At 32.8% G+C, this 7,663-nt stretch overlaps 1 pseudogene; it reads right to left on the bottom strand.

Moving 5' to 3' along the window:
- Positions 1–4,896: 4,896 nt before the first annotated feature.
- On the bottom strand, positions 4,897–6,091 carry LOC108538478 (hepatocyte nuclear factor 4-gamma pseudogene; annotated as a pseudogene).
- Positions 6,092–7,663: the final 1,572 nt, after the last annotated feature.

Here is a 7,663-nt window from a genome sequence, read left to right as displayed (position 1 = left end):
AAAAAAAAAAAAAAAAAAAAAAAAAGTCTAATTTAGGGTCAAAGTCCAGTGACAATTTTCCCTTTAATTTATGTAATTGCAAAGTTTTGAAGAATTATTTAACTCTATGTCACAAGATGTATTTCATTCTTTTTAGATTTGAATGAGAGATTGTTTTTTTAATAAACTATTTTGAAATCATGAATCTTTTAGGTGTCCATTTTGAGTAAGATATCAGGCAAAGAGTTTTTCAAGTGGACTAAAAAAAAATGTGCAAAAAAATTGAAAATGCTTCGGCAACCCTAGAAAAAAATCAATGTCCTCATCCTTTGTGTTGATGAAGAGACTAAGCTATTTTATTCAGCCACTCCCTTCAAACACAGGTTTCCTTATAAAAGCAATAATAGTCTGGGAAGTTTTCCAAATTCATTTATACAAAAGTAAAGAGTTCAATTAGAGCTACATTTTATAGGGTTTTTCATTATCTCATTATAATCTGAATCTCTTACACAGGACTGTCTGTACCTGTTGTGTGCAGGGCAATGGACCCTTCGTTGTGCGCATCCTTTTGTGATTTTAATGCATTATTCTGTAGTAGCTATGCAGGAAAAAATTCAAGCCTTTCATCGAAGACTCACTCTGTGGAAACGTTACATGCAAGATAGTAACTAAATTTGAGAACAATATGTTTACTTTCTTTTAGATGGAGTTGGTCAATGTGTACTTCCTAGTTTTCAAACTTAGAAGGTTTCCCTGACATTTCTAAAATTTACATTGTGAAATACACAACAGATATAGTAGGAAATTATAAAATATTTATATGTTCGTTTGGGATCATAAATGTCACTACAGCTCAATTTAATTGCAATTGTAGGAGGCAACTTTGGGTACAACAGCTACTATATTTTCATAACTACGTTATGTTCCAAGATTTTTTAAGTAAAATGTGTTCTTTACTCCTGTGATATAACTGGATTTGTACTGTGATTTTCAACTTGAATATTAAGCTTTATATACCTTTCTTTGTTTGAAGGCAACCTGCACTAATAACTCCTGTCACTATTATTTTAGTTTTCCACTTATTTTTTATTGAATCAACAATCTGAAAAAACATCTAGAACCAGAGAAAGGCAAGTGTAGAAACAACTAAATGTGTTTCTCAATTAGCCTGGTTGTACCCATGCATAATTTAGAGAGTGGTCCAAATAAAGTTAATACTGATACTTAAATAATACTGTGAATACAGTTACAGTTATAACTGTATATCAACTGGCATCTTAAGAAAAAAAATCACATTATTTCTGTTGTTTTAAAATATTTTTTGATTCTGAAGCATCAGGCACTCTGCTAAGTAATTGTTATTATTATCACAACAAATTTTCACAAAATAATTTTCCCATGAATATAGATATATCTTGACCCATTTTAACTACAGTTGAATTAGATGGTATACAACACACGTTTTCAAAATTACTGTATTTGTGGCTCTATCTATAACAGTTAAAATGAAGTGATTTTATGAATTTTTTACTTATTCAATGGGCAATTTAATAAGTTTCAAGGATTCTATCTAATGTCTCCTATTTATTAATATTACAATAAAATTCTGTTCAATAAGCTTAGCTCCCCACACTATTATTTAAGACTACATGTTAATTATTTGATTAATAATATGATATAGACAATAAATTAGATTAAATTATCAATATACTCATCCTTTGGTAATCTTCATATACCATGTAGTGTTCCAGAGTACAATCAGTAATAGTTTAAACTGGAAAAGGTGGCCTCCAAGAAAATACAGGTTAAAATATTATGTCCTTAAAACATTATGCCATACTGCAGATCTTTGACTTGACTCCTTTATCATTTAGTAATTCCCCTCTGCATCCCTCATAATTGCTTTTATTTATTTATTTATTTTTGTTCTGAGGTTTACTCTATCTGAAATTAATATAGCAATGTTAGACTTCTATTATCATTATCATGGTATATCATGGTACAGCAATACAACAGCACAAAAAAATGTAGGTATGTCTTTAATGAAATAGGTAAAGAATATATATGTAGAATATTTTAGAACCATAAAATAAACCAAAGAGCATCTAAATAGACATTAATTCTATGTTTATAGATAAAATACTATTTATAAGAAGACAAGTATTATTTTAATTTTTTTCTGTTTTCATTTACAAAGTGCAGTGAAGCAATATGGCATCACAGTTTAGAAATACCGTAATCTCACTATGATTTGACATTTAAAAATCTACTAATTTTTGATATTCAACAAAAAATTATAAAAATAATTTTACATTTATATAATGGATCATTATTTCACAACACATTATTTATTCATGTTACCTGAAAACAGTTGTATGGTATACAAAAGGAATACATTTCCTTATCAATATTTTGAAAATATGTCAAAACAGTAGTTCCTTTTGTTCAGCATTTTGACAGTTCAGTATACAAAATATTATATTACAAATTTCCTAATTATAGTTATTGAGGCCAAATCATTACTAACAGTTTCTAAAACATAGCCATTTACTAAACATATATGGATAAATTAGAAGTTTCATTAAAAATGAACTTTATATTTTGTATTTTAAAGTTATTTGCTATGTTCTGAATGCTTGTGGTTTTTAAATTTCATATGTTGAAAACTATTATTTGGGGTGATGCTATTAGGAGGTCTTTGGAAGGTGATTAGGGGCCTTTGGGAAGTGATTAAGTCATGAGGATTAGTGTCTTCATAATAGAGACCCCAACAGAGCTGCCTTGTTTCTTTCATATGTCAGGACAAAGTTAGAAAATGGCAGGTGTGAATCGGAGACCAAATTTGCCATTTCCTCCAGTTCCTTGATCTTGGACTTCCCAACCTTGGCAACAATAAGAAATAAATTCCGGTTGTTTATGATCTTCCCAAGGTATGGTATTTTGTTGTAGCAGTCTGCATGGAACAAGATGGCATTTTTTATATCTTCTAAGAGAAAGCCCTGCAAACTCAACAAAAACCTGCCAAAGGATATTTGTATGTATAAAAATTAAAAAAAAAAAAACATTATTATTCATGAAGCAGACACTGGAGTCAATTTTCAAAAAAGAAGAATTAACCTCCATCAAACAATGATATCTTTTATGGTTTCACAAGGGTACCAGGTCTTGAAGAAATTGTATTGGTTTTATTAAACCAATTATAGCTTTTAAGTAACCATTTTCTACATTGAGTTGAATTTTACCTCAGCAGCCAATAAGTTAACATTAATATAATCTTTTCACTTGTAGGATAAGTGAGATTTATGGCATCATAGTCTTAGTATTGCTTCAAGATCTTGAAAAAGTTTATTTAATTCAATATTTTAGAGCTTGGAATAGTTTTTCTAAAATATATCATTGATACTAATAATTACTCTGATAGTTTTCCCTCTTATCAACCAGAGAGGAACCACTGACTCATGAGGTAGCCCATGATTAAATTGCTTTAAAATAAGCTCTAGCTTGGAGATGATATCAAGTAGCTTAAGGCTTCAACAATTAGTTGAAGTCTGGAATCAGACAGTTGGTACCTCCTTCAGCTGCTACATTTCAAAAAGTCTTCTAAGTCAATTATTTAAATTTGTTTTGTTTTCATCAAATCTACTTGGTGAATGTTTTATTTTCTTTAATTTTTTTAGAAGAAAGTCTTATTAAAACCATAAAAGTTGTTTCTTATTAAAACCACAACAATTTTACACTCATTGCTTACATCTAAATATATGATAGGCAACATGATAAATAATATCCAATAACCAGTCAATTGCATATATTTAAAAACACTCTTTGAGTAAGAAGCTTGCATTTTTTATTCCACCACAAAAATTTATAATCATTAATGTCAACCTGACCTAGATTTACATTTATGAACTTTGGTTATGTTCTTAAACCCTCAATTTAAGGTTATTTTATTGATAAAAGAGAGATAATACTCTCTCTCCTGAAGTGTTGTTGTAAGGACTAAATAAGGCACATTGGTGGTAGATAGCTAATTTGTCCCCATGATCAGCTTTCTTGGAGTGGCATGCTTTTGGCTGACACAGAAATTGAACCTATAGATGATTCTCCTGGCCGCCCTGGGACCCAGCTGCAGGCATGTGCTCATTTCTAGTCAATGGAGAACTATTTCTAGATTGTTTCAGGAGAAAGAAATAAATGTCTGTCTAATTTGAGTGAATCTTTTAGGAGTTTCTTTGTTCCCGTTTAGCCTGTATCTTAACTGATAAAATGAACATGTCTTAGCTTAATATAAATCTTCAAAGACAGTCACATTCCAAAAAATATCCAGTCTTTCTTGGAATGACTTTTTATAATTTCCTAAACTTAGGATTGGTATATTTAACTGTAGACAAAAGAGATGCTTCTTTGCCACAGAACACACAGAGGAGATTCTTCAAAAAGGTATACCTTATTCTACAGCAATTGCTTTATTTTTCTAATCTGCAAGTTTGTAATTTATTAAAAAAAACCTTCATTTTATATTAAACTGAGATTTCTGATCCACTATTCTAAGTTTAAAAACTACATTTTGTTCTGCATCACATCACAATAAAGCAATTACTTATGCATTTCAATCAATATTAAGAAAACAAATCAAAGGCACATATTAGACTTAACAGATGCAGGCAGAATGCAAGGGCAGAACAAATACACTGTATAAACATCTTCAAACTCAAATATACATTGGTTTCGTGTGAAAGTTTCACACAGTGGCAACAACAAACAGAATGAACATGTAAACAAGAAAATAGGATACCGTCTTATAACAGTACCATGAAGAAGCCTTGGATCAGAGTTTGCCAAATGTACTATCTTGAGATGTTTTAAGACAAACAGCTTTTCACATTTATGCAGCACTGTTCAGAAATAAACACATTTTCTCTATTGTTTTTGTTTGAAGAGAGGCTGGTGAAATGACTGAAGCTTGATTTGTAGTTGTTCTGTAATCTTCTTGTCCAGAGCCTTGTGGTGGGGAAGGGAGTGGGGTTTCAGGAGTTCAAATGTGGTCTGTATGAACCATTGTGTGCATGGGACCTAAAAGTACAGTTTGTCCAATCAATGGATCTTGAGATAAATGTGGATGTATTGGATGATGGAGGTGACTACTACCATTGGAAGCCCCATCTAACATTTCCTGAAGTAGGTGGACAATTGAAGTCATCCCCAAAAGTTTTTTAAATAAACTGTATTTGCTCAATCATTTGCCAAATGATGCACGGCATTGCAGGCAGCAGCAGAAACAACTCTCCAAACCTCCCCCAGGGAGCCATACTGCGTGCGGATCATTGATGTAGTTCTCCAAACCCATCCACTCTTGGAATTGCATGTTTTTAATGTTTATTGGATCTGTGTAGCCCATTTCAGTGTAACCCTTTTGCATCTGAGCCAAAAAATACAATTGCCTTTTGGATTTCTTGAAATGGTTGAACCAGCTCATCTAGAACTCGATTGATTACACTGCTAATCTCAACTTCACAGCTGTTGCAGTGAATAATATAGTTGTTTCCCAAAAGCAAAATATCTTTATACATCATGGATCTCTTTATAGCTCTAGGCAGTTAAGTGTTCCCCTGCATGAGATCTCAACAGTGCCACCTTATCATCCAATGGTAACTGACAGAAGGCAGTAATATATTTAGCCCATTCCACCAAAACTAAGAGCTGCTGTTTCAGAAATTCACAGACATCACCAACACTTTCAATTTTTTATTTCATTTTATTTTTTTTTAACATGTATGTCAGTACTTGCCCCAAGGCTTGAGACTGAGATCTGGCAAGACAGAACTTCAGCTTGTGCCAGTGTGTTAATGGAGGGGATATTGCTGCCATCACATGTGCTTCTTCTGGTGCTTATTCTATTGCATTCATTATACACAACTTCTTTTTTCATTCCTGCTCTAAAACACTTTTTTAATCGACAGTATATACATTGATTCCTTTTGGCCTTGTCAACAAAACATTGCCGATGGAACCTGCAAGAATAAACGTGACTCTTGCATATGCTGCATCTGAAGAAGCCCTTGCACCCACCACAGCTCAATGCCCCACAGTGTTTTCCTGTTGCCTCAATCTTCATATCGCACATAGACAGATGAGACTCTAGTCTGGGCATTCATATTTGTCCTCTCTGGGGCAGAAGTACCTGCAAGGAGCCACTCCCCAAGCTCTGGAGCTGCAGTCACTGTCCTGCATTCACCTCATCTCCCTGCAGCAGGTCCCTTCCATCCACCTCAACCGCGATGTCTGACACCACACTTTGACAATTATTTTTCAATTGATTTACAGATTTAATATAATTCCAGTAGAAATCCAAGTGAGTTATCCTGTGCGTGTTAGCAATAGTCCAAAGTACATCATAGAACTAACTGTGAAACACAACACTATAAAACTCCCAGAAGAAAACGTAGGCAAAAACGTGTGATTTTTGTTTAGCTGATGTGATGTTAAATATAAAACTGAAGTCACAGTCTATGAAAGAAAAAGAGATGATGTGAAGGTTATTGAAGTTGAAATATTTTGCTATGTGATAGTCACTGTAATGACAATTAAGAGGCTAGTCACACCCTGGTAGAAAAAAAATTGTAAAACATATAAAGAATTTGTATAAAAATATACAAAATACTTTTGTAACTCAAGAATAAAAATAAATAATGCAATTGAAAAATAGACAAAATGTCTAATCAGACACTTCACAAGTTAATATATACAGATGGCAAACAGGTATAGGAAACTGTTCCACATCACGTGCCATGATAGAATTGCATATTAAAACTGCAACAATAAGATAGCACTACATATCTATTACGATGAGTGTAACCCAAAAATATGATAATACCAAATTCTGGGAATAAATCAAAGCAATAGGAAATCTCTTTCATTACTGATAAGAATGCAAATGGTACAGTCATCTTGGAAGACAGTTTGACAATTTCTTACAAAGCTACATATAGTCTTATAATAGGATCCTGTAATTGTGCACATAGATATTAGCCAAATTAACTTCAAAACTTATGTTCAAACAAAAACCTGCACGTAAATGCTTATAGAAACTTTATTCATAATCCCAAAAATCTTCAAGTAACTAAAAGCTACAATAGATGAATAAATAATCAGACTCCAATATAGCCATTCAATGAAATATCATTCAGTGGTCAAAATAAGTAATCTACATTTCCTTTACATTTTTTATGACTTGATAAATATAAAGGAAATGAAAATGTACATTGCTAAGTGTGTTAGTCTGTTTTCACCCTGCTGATAAAGACATAACCAAGACTGAGTAATTTATAAAGAAAAAAAGGTTTAATGGACTCCACAGTTCCACGTTGCTGAGGAAGGCACACAATCATGGCAGAAGGCAAAAGGCACATCTTAGGTGGCAGCAAGATAAGAGAGAATGAGAGAGCCAAGCAAAAGGGGAAACACCTTAGAAAACATCAAATCTCATGAGACTTAACACTACCATGAGAACAGTATGCAGGAAAACATCCCGATGATGCAATTATCTCCCACTCAGTCCCTCCCACAACATGTGGGAGTTACGGGAGCTACCATTTAAGATGAGATTTGGGTAGGGACAAACCTCTAAAAAATTATTTGGGTAGCCAAACCATATCATTCTGCCCCACCCCCCCAAATCTCATGTCTT

The sequence above is a fragment of the Rhinopithecus bieti genome, unplaced genomic scaffold (genome assembly GCF_001698545.2).
Source record: "Rhinopithecus bieti isolate Rb0 unplaced genomic scaffold, ASM169854v2 scaffold_15197, whole genome shotgun sequence".
Taxonomy (NCBI): domain Eukaryota; kingdom Metazoa; phylum Chordata; class Mammalia; order Primates; family Cercopithecidae; genus Rhinopithecus; species Rhinopithecus bieti.
The sequence above is the reverse complement of the archived record's forward strand: the minus strand, read 5'-3'. Positions and strand labels throughout refer to the sequence as shown.